Source organism: Coregonus lavaretus (assembly GCF_964263955.1).
Source record: "Coregonus lavaretus genome assembly, chromosome: 7".
Taxonomy (NCBI): Eukaryota; Metazoa; Chordata; class Actinopteri; order Salmoniformes; family Salmonidae; genus Coregonus; species Coregonus lavaretus.
The window spans coordinates 2,712,594-2,731,416 of record NC_139994.1 but is presented as its reverse complement, the minus strand read 5'-3'; the positions used below and the strand labels follow the sequence as shown (position 1 = coordinate 2,731,416).

At 47.4% G+C, this 18,823-nt stretch overlaps 1 pseudogene across 1 annotated transcript in view; it reads right to left on the bottom strand.

The window, feature by feature from the left end:
• Positions 1-16,009, bottom strand: part of LOC311132071 (fibronectin type III domain-containing protein 5b-like) — a 51,953-nt pseudogene extending 35,944 nt beyond the window's left edge. Inside the window, exon 1 of the transcript in view lies at positions 15,925-16,009. The product of the transcript in view is annotated as a fibronectin type III domain-containing protein 5b-like (transcript). The remainder of the gene's footprint in view (positions 1-15,924) is intronic.
• Between the last annotated feature and the right edge of the window lie 2,814 nt (positions 16,010-18,823).

The window sequence follows — 18,823 nt, the reverse complement described above, 5'->3', positions numbered from 1 at the left end:
GCGATTATTCGCAAATGGAAGAAACACAAAATAATTGTCAATCTCCCTCGGCCTGGGGCTCCATGCAAGATCTCACCTCGTGGAGTTGCAATGATCATGAGAACGGTGAGGAATCAGCCCAGAACTACACGGGAGGATCTTGTCAATGATCTCAAGGCAGCTGGGACCATAGTCACCAAGAAAACAATTGGTAACACACTACGCTGTGAAGGACTGAAATCCTGCAGCGCCCGCAAGGTCCCCCTGCTCAAGAAAGCACATATACAGTGCCGTCTGAAGTTTGCCAATGAAACATCTGAATGATTCAGGGGAGAACTGGGTGAAAGTGTTGTGGTCAGATGAGACCAAAATCGAGCTCTTTGGCATCAACTCAACTCGCCGTGTTTGGAGGAGGAGGAATGCTGCCTATGACCCCAAGAACACCATCCCCACCGTCAAACATGGAGGTGGAAACATTATGCTTTGGGGGTGTTTTTCTGCTAAGGGGACAGGAAAACTTCACTGCATCAAAGGGATGATGGACGGGGCCATGTACCGTCAAATCTTGGGTGAGAACCTCCTTCCCTCAGCCAGGGCATTGAAAATGGGTCGTGGATGGGTATTCCAGCATGACAATGACCCAAAACACACAGCCAAGGCAACAAAGGAGTGGCTCAAGAAGAAGCACATTAAGGTCCTGGAGTGACCTATCCAGTCTCAGACCTTAATCCCATAGAAAATCTGTGGAGGGAGCTGAAGGTTTGAGTTGCCAAATGTCAGCCTCAAAACCTTAATGACTTGGAGAAGATATGCAAAGAGGAGTGGAACAAAATCCCTCCTGAGATGTGAGCAAACCTGGTGGCCAACTACAAGAAACGTCTGACCTCTGTGATTGCCAACAAGGGTTTTGCCACCAAGTACTAAGTCATGTTTTGCAGAGGGGTCAAATACTTATTTCCCTCATTAAAATGCAAATCAATTTATAACATTTTTGACTTGCGTTTTTCTGGATTTTTTTGTTGTTATTCTGTCTCTCACTGTTCAAATAAACCTACCATTAAAATTATAGACTGATCATGTCTTTGTCAGTGGGCAAACGTACAAAATCAGCAGGGGATCAAATACTTTTTTCCCTTACTGTATATTGGTTGTTGGGAACATAGCCTGTGCCCGTTCTGCCACTCTTCTCACTGCCCCAGAAACATTTTCACCTTTGGCACGAAGGTCGTTTTTGCCAGTGTGGATGATGATGTTGTCAGGGGTGATAATCCTGGTCTGACTGAGTAGCTGCATTGCACTCTCAGTTGTAGGACACCAGAACTTATACACCTGGTGTCTAGGGAATCATCTTTCCTGGACCAAGAACTTCCCATTTTAATCGATAAGGATTGCAGTTGTGGGTGATTGTCTGGGTGGAACAGACTGGGAGACTGGAGCAGACTGGGAGGCTGATATTCTGACCTGGGCTGGAGCAGACTGGGAGGCTGGTAGGCTGACCTGGGCTGGAGCAGACTGGAAGGCTGGTAGGCTGACCTGGGCTGGAGCAGACTGGGAGGCTGGTAGGTTGACCTGGGCTGGAGCAGACTGGGAGGCTGGTAGGTTGACCTGGGCTGGAGCAGACTGGGAGGCTGGTAGGCTGACCTGGGCTGGAGCAGACTGGGAGGCTGGTAGGCTGACCTGGGCTGGAGTAGACTGGAAGGCTGGTAGGCTGACCTGGGCTGGAGCAGACTGGGAGGCTGGTAGGTTGACCTGGGCTGGAGCAGACTGGGAGGCTGGTAGGTTGACCTGGGCTGGAGCAGACTGGGAGGCTGGTAGGCTGACCTGGGCTGGAGCAGACTGGGAGGCTGGTAGGTTGACCTGGGCTGGAGCAGACTGGGAGGCTGGTAGGTTGACCTGGGCTGGAGCAGACTGGGAGGCTGATGCAGTGTCATCAGGCTGTGTGGTGGAGGCCATGTTGGTTATTCTGCTTTCTAATTTAGCAATAGATGCTCTGCTCTCCTCCCTGAACTGTTTCATCTCTTCTTTTAGCATCCTCTTAAAGCTTGTTCTCTCAGTTCTATGACCTCTGCTTCGACAAGAGAGAGGGTGTTGTGGAAACGTTGCATAGCAGGTGTTCTTGGTGTTGTAGGCATGTCCTTGGCTCTGTCTGCTGCAGGTGAGGTAGGTAGAGGGACACGGAGGGCTTCTTGCTGGGTCACAGAGGCTGTTGGGGGTGTTGGGGCTTTTCTCCATCATCTCCCTCCTTTACTTTTTCCTCAGCTTCAGAGATGAGTTCAGCTTCTACTTTTAAGGCAGCAAACACATTTTCAAAAGCCTGGAGGCTTGAATCATTGCCTTGTATCAATACAGTTCCATGATGGTATAAGTTTACTGTTTGATATGTGTTGCTCTGGTCAGCTTCTTCAAAAATGCTGATCTGACAGACTTGGCTGATGCTGCTCTTTTTTGAGAAAGGGAAATGGTTGCAAATAACCCTTTTCCATATGTGCCCTCGTTTGGTATTAAATATTACATTTGCTCTTGTTTCTGCAACTGGTAAGATCTGCAAACAGGCATTCATGGTTCTGTCCCATCATCAAACCTAGAAACGTCTGGTGGGTAAACAATTTCCATAGCAACGCTGGTGATGTTGGCTACAATGTTGCAACAGAAGCCTACCTTTTCTTGTATTATTGTCTTTAGAGAACTGTTTCACATTGATGTCCTTTGTTTTCTGTCCTTCTTTTGTCTTTCTATTGGGCTGTTGACTAGCTATTTTTTTGTTAGCTAGCTAGCTTATTTTAGGGGAGTCCCTAGCAACCGCTTAGCAATTGGTAAACAATCCAGCTAGCTAAGATAACTGCACAATTTGATAAAAATATATACTTTTTTCACAAACCTGTCTTCTTCATTTGTTGCTTGTTTTGTCTCCCATTCAGTCTTGCAGTTTTCTTTTGTTTTTTCCAATGTACTTCACTCTAAAAACCATGTCAATCTCAATATTCGTAGGAGCTAATTTTTTTTCAGCAGCTGCTGCTCAATTTGGAACTCATGAATGAATGAGGAGAGAGAGAGAGAGAGAGAGAGAGAGAGAGAGAGAGAGAGAGAGAGAGAGAGAGAGAGAGAGAGAGAGAGAGAGAGAGAGAGAGAGAGAGAGAGAGAGAGAGAGAGAGAGAGAGAGAGAGAGAGAGAGAGAGAGAGAGAGAGAGAGAGAGAGAGAGAGAGAGAGAGAGAGAGAGTCTTTGTGGCAGTGTTGTTGACATCTGATTTAGGGAATTAAATGATGGGGAATACTCTGTCTTAGACTCCCTGAATCGTACGGTGCATGTGTGCGTGTGACTTTCTGAGCTAGCGAGCAAGCCGAGCTGTTGATTTACATAAGTGCCGTTTTTGGGATCTCTTTGTTGTTTTGGACTTGAACACTACAGTGCTTACAGTAGATCTCTTTGTAGTTTTGGACTTGAACACTACAGTGTGTAATGAATACTCGGACAGAGTGGTAAGATCCAATCGCAGAATTGCGATGCTTTATTAGAGTACAGACAAGGGAATAGCTTAATCGTGGTCTGGCGAGCTGTGGTCAAAACCGGGCAAGGCAGAGACAGGCAGAGGTACCAAGGGAGCGGGCGTAGTCGTAGTCGAGGGCACGGGCACAGGTTCAGAGTATGGTAATCACTGGGATAGACAAGCAGAGGATTAAGCAATTCGGGGAGTCAAACAACGAAGCACAGGTCTGGTACACTGGTAATCAAAAACAAACTCTCTCTCTCTCTCTCTGAACAAAACGCTTAGCAAGTCACAATGGAACAATACCTCGCACCGACTGAACTTCTGAGCACACCTTATATCCTACTCTAATTACTGACAGGTGTGCTCAGAACTCAGGTGAACCAGATCGAGTCTGATGACTCCCCCTCTCTGTAGATCGGGGAAGTGTCAGACTCTGTCTAGACCCAGCCAAACCCCGATCCCTTATAGTATCCCCCTCCCCAGGGCCGGCTCCTGACGGCCTTCTACCTCTACCGGGTGGTCTTCCTCTGGGTCGGGGTCCTGGATGATCTGGGTGTTCAGCGTGGAAAGTGGCCTTGAGAGCGGGATCCAGTATGTCCTTAGCAGGGATCCAGGACCGTTCCTCAGGTCCATATCCCTCCCAGTCCACGAGATATTCGATGCCCCCTCGTCTCCGTCTTGAATCCATTATCTCGTGGACTGTATAGGTGGTGTCCTGTTCATCCTCCAAAGGTGGTGGCGGCAGTTAGCTTAGTGGTTAAGAGCATTGTGCCAGTACCGAAAGGTCGCTGGTTCTAATCCCCGAGCCAACTAGGTGAAAAATCTGTCGATGTGCCCTTGAGCAAGGCACTTAACCCTAATTGCTCCTGTAAGTCGCTCTGGATAAGAGCGTCTGCTAAATGACTAAAATGTAAATGTAAATGTGGTGTAGTAGGTTGTTGAGCGATTGGGGGGTACATCGGGCTATAGTGGACAGGTTTCAACAGAGAGACGTGGAACGTAGGGGTTATCCTGTAGTGTCGGGGAAGTAACATACGGTAGGTGACAGGGTTAATACGTCTCAGTATCTTGAAAGGCCCGATGTACCTGGGTTGAAGCTTCTTGCAGCTCCGTCGGAACCGCAGGTCCCGGGTAGACAGCCACACTCATTTCCCGGGTTGATAAGTGGGAGTAGGTCTCCGGCGTCGGTCGGCGTAGGTCTTTTGCTGTTGTGAGGCCTGACTGAGATGTTGATGGGCCGTCTCCCAGACCTGCGCACTCCGACGGAACCACTCGTCTACAGCCGGTACCATCCCTGGTGCGGTATCCCACGGGAACAGGGGTGGTTGATACCCTAGAACACACTGGAAGGGCGTTAGACGTAGGGAGGTGTGAATGAGTGAGTTCTGAGCATACTCTACCCAAGGAAGGAATCGGCTCCACTCTTGCGGCTGCCGCGAACATTGTTGCCGTAGATATTTCCCAATTTCCTGGTTGAGCCGTTCTGTCTGCCCATTGGCCTGGGGATGATATCCAGAGGTTAGGCTCACCGAGATGCCCAAGCGTTCGCAGAAGGCCTTCCATACCCGGGATACAAACTGGGGTCCCCGGTCGGAAACAATATCCTCCGGAACACCAAACTGCCGGAACACCTGGTTAAACATAGTCTCAGCCATCTGAGTGGCGTTAGGCAAACGGGTCATGGGTACTAACCGGCACATCTTGGAGAATCGATCGATGACCACAAGAATTACAGTATGGCCCTCTGATTCTGGTAGATCTGTAACAAAGTCCATTGCAATGTGCGACCAGGGTCGTTGAGGAGTTGGCAATGGCATCAGCTTACCCTCCGGTAGTGCACGTGGCACCTTGGACTGAGCACATACTGGGCAGGATAAGACATAGTCTCTGACGTCATCTGTGAGGGAATCCCACCAGTATTTTCGGCTGATGAGTCGTGTAGTTCGAGTGATTCCGGGATGACCAGATCCCAGCGACGTGTGGCACCATTCCATCAGTTGAGGTCGAAGCGGAGCTGGTACAAACACCTTTGACACCGGGGTTTCTGGAGGGGCTGGTTCCGCTTGTAGGCTCTCCTGAATAGTGTCATCGATAGCCCACCTCACAGGACCAGCACGGCAACTCATGGGGAGGATAGGTTCTGGTTCCACGGGTCTTTCCGCGCGCTCGAACCGTCAGGAAAGCGCATCCGCCTTGCCATTCTTGGACCCGGGGATATAAGAGACCGTGAATCGGAAACGGTTGAAGAATAGAGACCACCTTGCCTGTCGGGAGTTCAGTCGTTTAGCACTGTGAAGATACTCCAGGTTGCGGTGGTCCGTGAGCACTTGGAACGGATGATCTGCTCCCTCCAGCCAATGTCTCCACTCCTCCAGTGCTAACTTCACCGCCAGTAATTCACGATTTCCCACGTCGTAGTTCTGCTCGGCCGAATTCAGTTTCTTAGAAAAGAAAGCACAGGGTCGTGATTTAGGCGGCTCACCTTGGCGCTGGGATAGCACGGCTCCAACTCCAACCTCCGAGGCGTCCACCTCCACGATAAACGGCAAGGTAGGGTCCGGCTGACATAAAATGGGAGCGGTGGTAAAGTGTTGTTTCAACGTCTCAAAAGCACGCACTGCCCCCTCCGTCCAGTTCAGACCGCGACCCTTGTAGCTGGTCATCGCCGACAGGGGAGCTGCGGTTGTGCTGAAATTACGCACGAACCGTCTATAGTAATTGGCAAACCCTAAGAATCTCTGGAGCTCTTTCACCGTCTGGGGTTGAGGCCAGTCTCGTACCGCTTGCACCTTGGATTCATCCAGTTTAACCCCGTCGGGAGTGAGTATTGCCCCAAGGAAGGAAATCGTAGTGACATGGAATTCACTCTTTTCTGCCTTCACGAACAGAGAATGTTGTCGGAGTCGGTCCAGAACCTGTCGTACATGGGACACATGTTCACTCAGAGAGTTAGAATAGATTAGGATGTCATCAATGTACACTATAACAAAGCGATCAATCAAGTCCCTGAAAATGTCATTCATGAACGCCTGGAATACTGAGGGTGCGTTGGTAAGTCCATAGGGCATGACACAATATTCATAGTGTCCTCGATGTGTGATGAAGGCGGTCTTCCATTCATCCCCTTCTCTAATGCGCACCAGATTGTACACACTCCTGAGGTCCAGTTTACTGTAGATTGAGGCCTGCCCCACCTGCTCGAGGGCTGCTGCAATCAAAGGAAGAGGGTAACGATTTTTGATGGTAATATCGTTCAAACCTCGATAGTCTATACAAGGACGCAGTCCGCCATCCTTTTTCTTCACGAAGAAAAAACTGGATGCGGCGGGAGACGTAGATGGGCGAATGGCCCCTTGCTGCAGCGCCTCATCAATATACTTGCTCATAGATTCTCGTTCCGGCTGTGACAAAGGGTAGATTCGTCCACGAGGAGGTGTAGCCCCGGATAGCAGATCAATTGCGCAGTCCCAGGCCCGATGAGGTGGTAACACGGTAGACCTCTCCTTGGAGAACACCTGCGCGTAATCCTGGTATTCTGTTGGAACAACAGTAGACACCGCACCCTGCGCATCCTCCACAGTAGACGTTTTGCACGGTAAATTGAGGCACTCTGCCCTACATACCTCACTCCAAGCAGTGATATCGCCAGATTTCCAGGAGATGACCGGATCATGGGTGACGAGCCAGGGGTGGCCGAGAACTAGCGGCTCCTGTGGAGCGGAGATGACGAACAGAATGATGTTCTCATGGTGTATGGAGCCCACTTGTAACTTTATTACCTCTGTACGGTGCGTAATGAACCCAGTGCCCATGGGCTCACCGTCTAGCGCGTTGACTCGCAGGGGAGGTTGAATTGGAATAAGTTGAACTCCCAATTCCTCAGCGAGACCCGCATCCATGAAACTGGCAGCCGCCCCGGAATCAATAAGACCTTCCAACCTGCGCACTCTCTCTCCGACAGATAAGGTAACTGGCACATACATTTGTTTAGATGTAATGTTGAAAACTTGAGTCTCACTCACCGGTTTGGCAGTTCCGAGGCAATATTCTGGGGTACGGTTTGGGCGTACTGGACATTGACGAATGAAATGACCCGACTGACCACAATACAGGCATAGTCCGTCTTGCCGACGTTGTTGTCTCACCGAACTTTGTAGGGGTGACCGTCCCAGTTGCATGGGTTCCTCCTCAGATTCTCTCCTCCGCTCTGTCGGTTGCTTAGGACCAGTGACCGAGGGCTCCCGGACTGCGGATACCTTGTGTTGCACTATCAAATTATCAATAGAGATGGCTATGTTGATAAATTCATGTAGCGCAGTGATATCTCCCCGACAAGCCAACTCAGTCTGCACTTCTTTGCGCAGCCCTCTTCGGAAAACGGTGAGCAAAGCAGTCTCGCTCCATCCGCTACCGGCTGCTATAGTACAGAACTCTAATGCGTAGTCGGCTACTGTGCGACGGCCCTGCTGAAGTTCGCATAGTTGGTCTCCCACGCTACGCCCAGATACTGGGTGGTCGAACACCTCTCGGAACAGTCTCTTAAACTGAACTTCCACATTCAACTCGGGGACCTCAGCTGCCCACAGCGCAGTAGCCCAATCCAGTGCTCTTCCCGTTAGCAGAGAAATCATAAAATCCACCCTGCTACGGTCATCGGGAAACATAGTACGATTATAGGACGTATACAGGGACGTCTGGAGTAGAAACCCCTGACATTTGCCAGGTTCCCCGTCGTACTTTGTCGGTAGAGAAATCGGAGGTGCATGACGAGGACTGACCGTGCTCGGGGTGGTGCCTTCAGCCGCACCAGCGTTGAGTAGCTGCAGGAGTTCATCCATCCGCTTCTCCTGTATCTCCCATCGCCTCTGTAATTCCGCTGGATCCATGGTTATGGTATTCTGTAATGAATACTCGGACAGAGTGGTAAGATCCAATCGCAGAATTGCGATGCTTTATTAGAGTACAGACAAGGGAATAGCTTAATCGTGGTCTGGCGAGCTGTGGTCAAAACCGGGCAAGGCAGAGACAGGCAGAGGTACCAAGGGAGCGGGCGTAGTCGTAGTCGAGGGCACGGGCACAGGTTCAGAGTATGGTAATCACTGGGATAGACAAGCAGAGGATTAAGCAATTCGGGGAGTCAAACAACGAAGCACAGGTCTGGTACACTGGTAATCAAAAACAAACTCTCTCTCTCTCTCTCTCTCTCTCTGAACAAAACGCTTAGCAAGTCACAAAGGAACAATACCTCGCACCGACTGAACTTCTGAGCACACCTTAAATCCTACACTAATTACTGACAGGTGTGCTCAGAACTCAGGTGAAACAGATCGAGTCTGATGACTCCCCCTCTCTGTAGATCGGGGAAGTGTCAGACTCTGTCTAGACCCAGCCAAACCCCGATCCCTTATACAGTGCTTACAGTAGATCTCTTTGTAGTTTTGGACTTGAACACTACAGTGCTTACAGTAGATCTCTTTGTAGTTTTGGACTTGAACACTACAGTGCTTACAGTAGATCTCTTTGTAGTTTTGGACTTGAACGCTACAGTGCTTACAGTAGATCTCTTTGTAGTTTTGGACTTGAACGCTACAGTGCTTACAGTAGATATCTTTGTAGTTTTGGACTTGAACACTACAGTGCTTACAGTAGATCTCTTTGTAGTTTTGGACTTGAACGCTACAGTGCTTACAGTGCGTGCGTTCATGAGTGTTTGTGTGTGAGTTTGTTCACCAAAGCACAGTGCAACACATCAATGATCTGATGAGGAAGGGAGGAACAGTAACTACCAAGTTTAAAGCACTGCTGCAGCCTGATATCTGCTGTCTAACCCTGATATCTGCTTATCTGCTGTCTAACCCTGTTATCTGCTGTCTAACCCTGATATCTGCTGTCTAACCCTGATATCTGCTGTCTAACCCTGATATCTGCTGTCTAACCCTGATATCTGCTGTCTAACCCTGATATCTGCTGTCTAACCCTGATATCTGCTTATCTGCTGTCTAACCCTGATATCTGCTGTCTAACCCTGATATCTGCTGTCTGACCCTGATATCTGCTTATCTGCTGTCTAACCCTGATATCTGCTGTCTAACCCTGATATCTGCTGTCTAACCCTGATATATGCTGTCTAACCCTGATATCTGCTGTCTAACCCTGATATATGCTGTCTAACCCTGATATCTGCTGTCTGACCCTGATATCTGTTGTCTAACCCTGATATCTGCTTATCTGCTGTCTAACCCTGATATATGCTGTCTAACCCTGATATCTGCTATCTAACCCTGTTATCTGCTGTCTAACCCTGATATCTGCTATCTAACCCTGATATCTGTTGTCTAACCCTGATATCTGCTGTCTAACCCTGATATCTGCTGTCTAACCCTGATATCTGCTGTCTAACCCTGATATCTGCTGTCTAACCCTGATATCTGCTTATCTGCTGTCTAACCCTGATATCTGCTGTCTAACCCTGATATCTGTTGTCTAACCCTGATATCTGCTGTCTAACCCTGATATCTGCTTATCTGCTGTCTAACCCTGATATCTGCTGTCTAACCCTGATATCTGCTGTCTAACCCTGATATCTGCTGTCTAACCCTGATATATGCTGTCTAACCCTGATATCTGCTGTCTGACCCTGATATCTGTTGTCTAACCCTGATATCTGCTTATCTGCTGTCTAACCCTGATATCTGCTGTCTAACCCTGATATCTGCTGTCTAACCCTGATATCTGCTGTCTAACCCTGATATATGCTGTCTAACCCTGATATCTGCTGTCTGACCCTGATATCTGTTGTCTAACCCTGATATCTGCTTATCTGCTGTCTAACCCTGATATATGCTGTCTAACCCTGATATCTGCTATCTAACCCTGTTATCTGCTGTCTAACCCTGATATCTGCTATCTAACCCTGATATCTGTTGTCTAACCCTGATATCTGCTGTCTAACCCTGATATCTGTTGTCTAACCCTGATATCTGCTGTCTAACCCTGATATCTGCTGTCTAACCCTGATATCTGCTTATCTGCTGTCTAACCCTGATATCTGCTGTCTAACCCTGATATCTGTTGTCTAACCCTGATATATGTTGTCTAACCCTGATATCTGCTGTCTAACCCTGATATCTGCTTATCTGCTGTCTAACCCTGATATCTGTTGTCTAACCCTGATATATGTTGTCTAACCCTGATATCTGCTGTCTAACCCTGATATCTGCTATCTAACCCTGATATCTGCTGTCTAATCCTGATATCTGCTTATCTGCTGTCTAACCCTGATATCTGCTGTCTAACCCTGATATCTGTTGTCTAACCCTGATATCTGCTGTATAACACTGATATCTGTTGTCTAACCCTGATATCTGCTTATCTGTTGTCTAACCCTGATATCTGCTGTCTAACTCTGATATCTGCTGTCTAACCCTGATATCTGTTGTCTAACTCTGATATCTGCTGTCTAACCCTGATATCTGTTGTCTAACCCTGATATCTGTTGTCTAACCCTGATATCTGCTTTCTAGGCACTTTCTGCTGTCTAACCCTGTTATCTGCTGTCTAACCCTGATATCTGATGTCTAACCCTGATATCTGATGTCTAATCCTGATATCTGCTGTCTGACCCTGATATCTGCTGTCTGACCCTGATATCTGCTGTCCAACCCTGATATCTGCTGTCTAACCCTGATATCTGCTGTCTAACCCTGATATCTGCTGTCTAACCGTGATATCTGTTGTCTAACCCTGATATCTGCTTATCTGCTGTTTAACCCTGATATCTGTTGTCTAACCCTGATATCTGCTGTCTAACCCTAATATCTGCTGTCTAACCCTGATATCTGCTGTCTAACCCTGATATCTGTTGTCTAACCCTGATATCTGATGTCTAATCCTGATATCTGCTGTCTGACCCTGATATCTGCTGTCTGACCCTGATATCTGCTGTCTAACCCTGATATCTGCGGTCTAACCCTGATATCTGCTGTCTAACCCTGATATCTGCTGTCTAACCCTGATATCACATACAGTCACACACAGTCACACACAGTCACTAGGTGAATAAAAAAAAAAAACGTGTTTATTTCCGAATGCACTGTATATGTCTGTGACTGTTCCTAAACCAGCTCATTTATCAGTCTCTTGCTGACCCAGAAGAACTAAGAAGCTAGAATAAAAACGGACAAAAGTGTTGTGTTCCCATCGTCCCACAGTGATGACAGATTACTTTACGTGTCACGACTTCCGCCGAGGCTGCCTCCCCTCCTTGTTCGGGGAAGGTTTCGGCGTTCGTCGTCACCGGCTTACTAGCTGCCTGCGATCCATTTATCATCACTCCACTTGTCTTGTCTAATTAATCACACACACCTGGTCCTTATCCTCAATTAGTCATTGTATAAGTGTTCCCTCTGCTTCCTTGTCTGTGTGGGTGATTGTTTGTAGTGAGCTGTGTGTAGCTCGGTTGAGCTACCCTTACCTTGTTGTTGCCAGGGTAGATATTTCCCCCTGTGCCTGAGTGTTGTTGTCGCATGCTTGCGCAACTGTTTATCGACGGAATAAACTCTTTGGATGGGTATTACTCTCCTGCGCCTGACTCCTTCTATCACACACATCACATTACGGTTTAGTACGCTCAACAATACTGTACGCTAAGGAATGCTCTAAGAACACACACACACACACACACACACACACACACACACACACACACAGCTTATACAATGTCAGAAGTTTAGAATCATTTTCAAAGCACTACAGTTTACTGCAATACCTTATCATTATCACGTATCGTTTGAGAATGAAGTTGATAGCAGAGCATAGACTAAAATACATCCATATGATCCCAATCACAACTGGTTGCCCTTTTCTGTCAGCACATACAACAACACATATCATGTTAATGATGGATTTCTTACAATTTGCTGGGACATGAACTGACTGATTACAGAGCCATATATTCAGAAAACTAAATGTGCAATACTTTAATTATAAACCGGGTCGTTCGAGCCCTGGATGCTGATTGGCTGAAAGCCGTGGTATATGAGACAATATAACACGGGTATGACGTAAAACTACTTGTTTACTGTTCTAATTACCTTGGTCACCAGTTTATAATAGCAATAAAAGGCACCTCAGAGGTTTGTGGTATATTGCCAATATACCACAGTTAAGGGCTGTATCCAGGCACTCCCCGTTGCGTCGTGCATAAGAACAGCCCTTAGCCGTGGTGTATTGGCCATATACCAGTGCTTAATTTGAGCCGGAACAGGATCCGGCACCTCTCAGATTTGACTTTGTTTGTTCCGGCACCTATTTGCCCAAATCCGGTACCTCCCGTGGCATTTATTAATTATTTCACTGATCGCATTCTAATAAAAGCGATCAGCATTAAATCAAGTTGCCCCCCCCCCAGAAAGACCATCATGTAAAAGCGTGGTGATCCTTCTATGTAATCATCCTATCTTGCCACACTGATTCCAGACCTGCTGTCTTATTTGTACATAGAGGTTATGAGGAGGGCCGGTGGGGTAAGTAACTGATCTTGACACAGGTCTTGGTAGTGGTGGTCAGCTAGTGAAGAGATCCATACGTAAACACGTCATGTAGCCTAGTCTAGTCGTCTCCCTACTGAATTCAAATCAAATCAAAAAAAAATATTTGACACATACACGTGTTTAGCAGATGTTATTGCGGGTGTAGCGAAATGCTTGTGCTTCTAGCTCCGACAGTGCAGTAATATCTAACAAGTAATATCTAACAATTTCATAACATCGACCCAATACACACAAATCTAAGCAAGGAATGGAATTTAAGAATATATACATATATGGACAAGCAATGACAGAGCAGCATGGACTAAGATACAGTAGAATATTATAGAATGCAGTATATACATATGAGATGAGTAGGGCAAGATATGTAAACATTATTAAAGTGACTAGTGTTCCATTTCTTAAAGTGGCCAGTGATTTCAATAGGCAGCAGCAGCCTCTAATGTGCTTGTGAAGGCTATTTAACAGTCTGATGGCCTTGAGATAGAAGCTGTTTTTCATTCTCTCGGTCCCAGCTTTGATGCACCTGTACTGACCTCGCCTTCTGGATGATAGCGGGGTGAACAGGCAGTGGCTCGGGTGGTTGATGTCCTTGAATTTGAATCGTGGGAAAGCCAAATAACAAATTGATAATAAAAGGCAATCGAGTTTGACATTTTTCAAGTCCAAAAATCCAGAGAAAGATGGTGAATCGAACCCAGAACGAGCCAGAGAACTGTCAGTGCCGGAGGAGAGGAGTGAGGGGCAAACTGTTTCTGATGGCGATACTAATCCCGCCAGTTCAGCATCACCAGCAGCACCTCCACTAGCTAGTAGGCCTACTAGCGAGTCAGACTCCGCAGGAGACGGGGGAGCTGGGGGGGGAGACGGGGAGCTGCGGGGGGGAGACGGGGAGCTGCGGGGGAGACGGGGAGCTGGGGGGGGGAGACGGGGAGCTGCGGGGGAGACGGGGAGCTGGGGGCAGTTGGTGGGGAGGGGGGCAGTGCATCCACCGATGAAGTGCTCGGAGCAGGTACAATTTCCAGTTCAAGAACAAGCAAACGTATAACCTCTGGCTTGTCATGCAGAATTCAAAAGTTGGGCTGTACAACATACTAAAAGGTAGGGAGCTTGGGTCTAGAAACGACTGGAGGGGATTAAACTAGCAAAAGAGTGGGTGGAATGTACAGTAAATTAACATCCTCTGCCTCAGACGTACAAAAACAACAACAAAGAGCCCTCTGAAAAAAGGTTTTTGAACATGCCTGAACCAAGGCGCATTTGGTGGCAGCAAGCCTTGTAGACCAGGCTAAAGAGGACACCCAGGTTATAGTTAACCCTCAAAATGAAAAATAAAATAGACTTCAGAACAGCCTTAGAAGGAGGCCAAACATCACAGCCACAGGCCCGCTCATGGCTTCGAGCAAGAAGTTGACTCTCAGGAGTTAAATGGACTTGACATGGGGAGAGTCATTGTGGGCGGTTTTGAAAACGAAGGTAGGAAAAAAAATGTTCCTTTACCTTCACAGCACAGAACAAGTTTGTCATCTGAATATGTGCTTCATATTATCACATAGGCAGGAGGCCTATATATTCTCATATGCGTGTTCTGCTGTAGCCTACCTTGATTTATTTTATTTGAAGTTATATTCCGATATTGTGATATTTGTTCTACTGCTACATTGATGTCTTGAAAATTATATGAAATTGGGGTCTTGTAAGCCCCACAGCTGAGTGTGTGTGCATATGGCGGGGTGCTCTGCAGTGTCGTCTAAAAATGTTGCTGTACATTGATGTCTGGAAAATGAGGCTATAAGAAATTTGGCCCCGCAGCTATACTCAAGTATGTGGGCGTACTGCAGTGACGTCTAAAATGCTTTGAATTCATCAGCACCTTGGAGAGCGCTGTCCGTTTCACCACCATAGATAGCAGGCTACTGGGAGAGTGCTGTCCATTTCACCACCATAGATAGTAGGCTACTGGGAGAGCGCTGTCCGTTTCACCACCATAGATAGCAGGCTACTTGGAGAGCGCTGTCCGTTTCACCACCATAGAGAGTAGGCTACTTGGAGAGCGCTGTCCGTTTCACCACCATAGATAGCAGGCTACTTGGAGAGCGCTGTCCGTTTCACCACCATAGATAGCAGGCTACTTGGAGAGCGCTGTCCGTTTCACCACCATAGATAGTAGGCTACTTGGCTGCTATGTTGTGTTTGACACTTTTTTCCCAATGTGTTCTGGGACCTCCCAATTTACAAATTAAGCACTGCCATATACCACACCCCCTATGGCCTTTTTGCTTAAATATATGGCTCTGACTGATTCCATAAAGGTTGTTTGTGGATACTAATTGGATACATTTTTCATAAATGCGAGTCACCGTCAAACCACCATAAATCGCTGATATTGAATGGGCCTATAGAATGCTGCTAAGCACCCATACCTTGATAATGTTAAAGTGTGTAGGCTATAAGCATATAGTATTCACATGTAAAAAACTATAAATGGGGCTGTTGCTTTTCATTTTTTGGTTTTGTATAGGAACGGGCAGGCTAGTCTACCAGGGTTTCCCAAACCCGGTCCCGGGGCCCCTCCTGGGTGCAGGTTTCGGTTGTTGCCCTAGCACTACACAGCTGATTCAAATAATCAAAGCTTGATGATGAGTTGGTCATTTGAATCAGCGGTGTAGTTGCTAGGGCAAAAACCGAAACGTGCACCCAGGGTGGGGGGGGCCCAGTACCAAGTTTGGGAAACCCTGGACTATACCAATCTATTCATACCCCCAACCTCTCTACAACCTGTACTCACAGCTCTCTCTCTCTCTCTCTATAGTTGGAAGTGGTGCTTCTCCAGACCCCCTAGACTACCTACCTTTCATTATATTAGGGCCAGTGGTTCCCATATTAGCATCAACACACGTCATCTTACACTTACCACCGGTGGAAACGGATACCGTGAGCCAGCCCAACACGAGCAGTGGCAGTGTCGACGCAGAGAAGCCTTGTTTCCCCATCCTTCAAGCAATTTTTTACATCCTCCTTGGCCAACCGAATATCCCATTTACTCGTGTTAACCGGACCCACACCTCGGCCAGTGGGATGCTTAGCATTCACCGCGCTCGGCTCCTTTCCTCCCCCGCGCACTCCGTTTCGGTGCTGGCGGTGTAGCCTGAACTTGGTCGTTGGTTGCCGCAGAAACGCAACACTGGCACCTGGGACAGGTCTGCGCGCTGCTTACGGTGTGGCACGGTCGGCAACTCACTTGTCAGATGAAACGATTACCTCACTAATGGGACAATTCTGTGGTCCTAAAACGCGTTACCACTGTTTGCTACCCTGTTTAACACAACGTTAGACTATAGTATGAACACTCGTTTAGGTTATTTTCCCCTTCGTGCCTTCTTTACCGAGGTGCGCTGGCTGAGGCTGAGCTGAGAGCTCGAGTGCTGCAGAATAAAACGTGCTGCTACCGTCAGACGGCCAAAATCCTTGTCCACCCCTCACATCTTTCTCTCTGTTTTTCTCTCTCTCTCTCTCTCTCTGTCTCTCTCTCTCTCTCTCTCTCTCTCTCTCTCTCTCTCTCTCTCTCTCTCTCTCTCTCTCTCTCTCTCTCTCTCTCTCTCTCTCTCTCTCTCTGAGAGGGAAGTCGCACGAGAGAACTGAGATGTGGAGCGCTTTCCGCCGTTCCTAAAACCGCGCACGGTTGTGCCTCTTTCTAATCATTATCCATAGATTATTAATAAGATGACACTGACCGTTTTTTGTGTATTTTGTATTGTAATATAAACTGGGTGGTTTGAGCCCTGAATGCTGATTGGCTGACAGCTGTGGTATATCAGACCTTATCACGGGTATGACAAAAACATTTATTTGTACTGCTCTAATTACGTTGGTAACCCGTTTATAATAACAATAAGGCACCTGGGGGGTTTGTGGTATATGGCCAATATACCACGGCTAATGGTGGTGTCCAGGCACTCCGCCACACGTTGTGCGTAAGAACAGCCCTTAGCCATGGTATATTGTCCATATACCACACCCCCTCTGTGCCTTATTGCTTAATTGTAAACCTGTACTATTAGCCTAAATATGGATGTGAAATGTATGGTAGCATATGGTATAGTTTGTATTCCACTCCCACCAGGTTGCCATTGAATAATCTAAAGCCTACTCAGTAAAAAATGATTGGGTTAAAAAACAACCCAATGTTCTTTTTGTGCTATGTAGTCTATAGGGCTGTAGTTTATAGGGCTGTAGTCTATAGGGCTGTAGTCTATAGGGCTGTAGTCTGTAGGGCTGTAGTCTGTAGGGCTGTAGTCTATAGGGCTGTAGTCTATAGGGCTGTAGTCTATAAGGCTGTAGTCTATAGGGCTGTAGTCTGTAGGGCTGTGGTCTATAGGGCTGTAGTCTATAGGGCTGTAGTATATAGGGCTGTAGTCTATAGGGCTGTAGTATATAGGGCTGTAGTCTATAGGGCTGTAGTCTATAGGGCTGTAGTCTATAGGGCTGTAGTCTATAGGGCTGTAGTCTGTAGGGCTGTAGTCTATAGGGCTGTGGTCTATAGGGCTGTAGTCTATAGGGCTGTAGTCTATATGGCTGTAGTCTATAGGGCTGTAGTCTATAGGGCTGTAGTCTATAGGGCTGTAGTCTGTAGGGCTGTAGTCTATAGGGCTGTAGTCTATAGGTCTGTAGTCTATAGGGCTGTAGTCTGTAGGGCTGTAGTCTATAGGGCTGTAGTCTATAGGGCTGTAGTCTATAGGTCTGTAGTCTATAGGGCTGTAGTCTGTAGGGCTGTAGTCTATAGGGCTGTAGTCTCTAGGGCTGTAGTCTATAGGGCTGTAGTCTGTAGGGCTGTAGTCTATAGGGCTGTAGTCTATAGGGCTGTAGTCTGTAGGGCTGTAGTCTGTAGGGCTGTAGTCTATAGGGCTGTAGTCTATAGGGCTGTAGTCTATAGGTCTGTAGTCTATAGGGCTGTAGTCTGTAGGGCTGTAGTCTATAGGGCTGTAGTCTCTAGGGCTGTAGTCTATAGGGCTGTAGTCTGTAGGGCTGTAGTCTATAGGGCTGTAGTCTATAGGGCTGTAGTCTGTAGGGCTGTAGTCTGTAGGGCTGTAGTCTGTAGGGCTGTAGTCTATAGGGCTATAGTCTATAGGGCTGTAGTCTGTAGGGCTGTAGTCTATAGGGCTGTAGTCTATAGGGCTGTAGTCTATAGCGCTGTAGTCTATAGGGCTGTAGTCTATAGGGCTGTAGTCTATAGGCCTGTAGTCTATAGGGCTGTAGTCTATAGGGCTGTAGTCTATAGGGCTGTAGTCTATAGGGCTATAGTCTATAAGGCTGTAGTCTATAAGGCTGTAGTCTATAGGGCTGTAGTCTATAGGGCTGTAGTCTATAAGGCTGTAGTCTATAGGGCTGTAGTCTATAGGGCTGTAGTCTATAGGGCTGTGGTCTATAGGGCTGTAGTCTATAGGGCTGTGGTCTATAGGGCTGTAGTCTATAGGGCTGTAATCTGTAGGGCTGTAGTCTATAGGGCTGTAGTCTATAGGGCTGTAGTCTATAGGGCTGTAATCTGTAGGGCTGTAGTCTATAGGGCTGTAATCTGTAGGGCTGTAGTCTATAGGGCTGTAGTCTATAGGGCTGTAGTCTATAAGGCTGTAGTCTATAGGGCTGTAGTCTATAGCGCTGTAGTCTATAGGGCTGTAGTCTATAGGGCTGTAGTCTATAGGGCTGTAGTCTATAAGGCTGTAGTCTATAAGGCTGTAGTCTATAGGGCTGTAGTCTATAGGGCTGTAGTCTATAAGGCTGTAGTCTATAGGGCTGTAGTCTATAGGGCT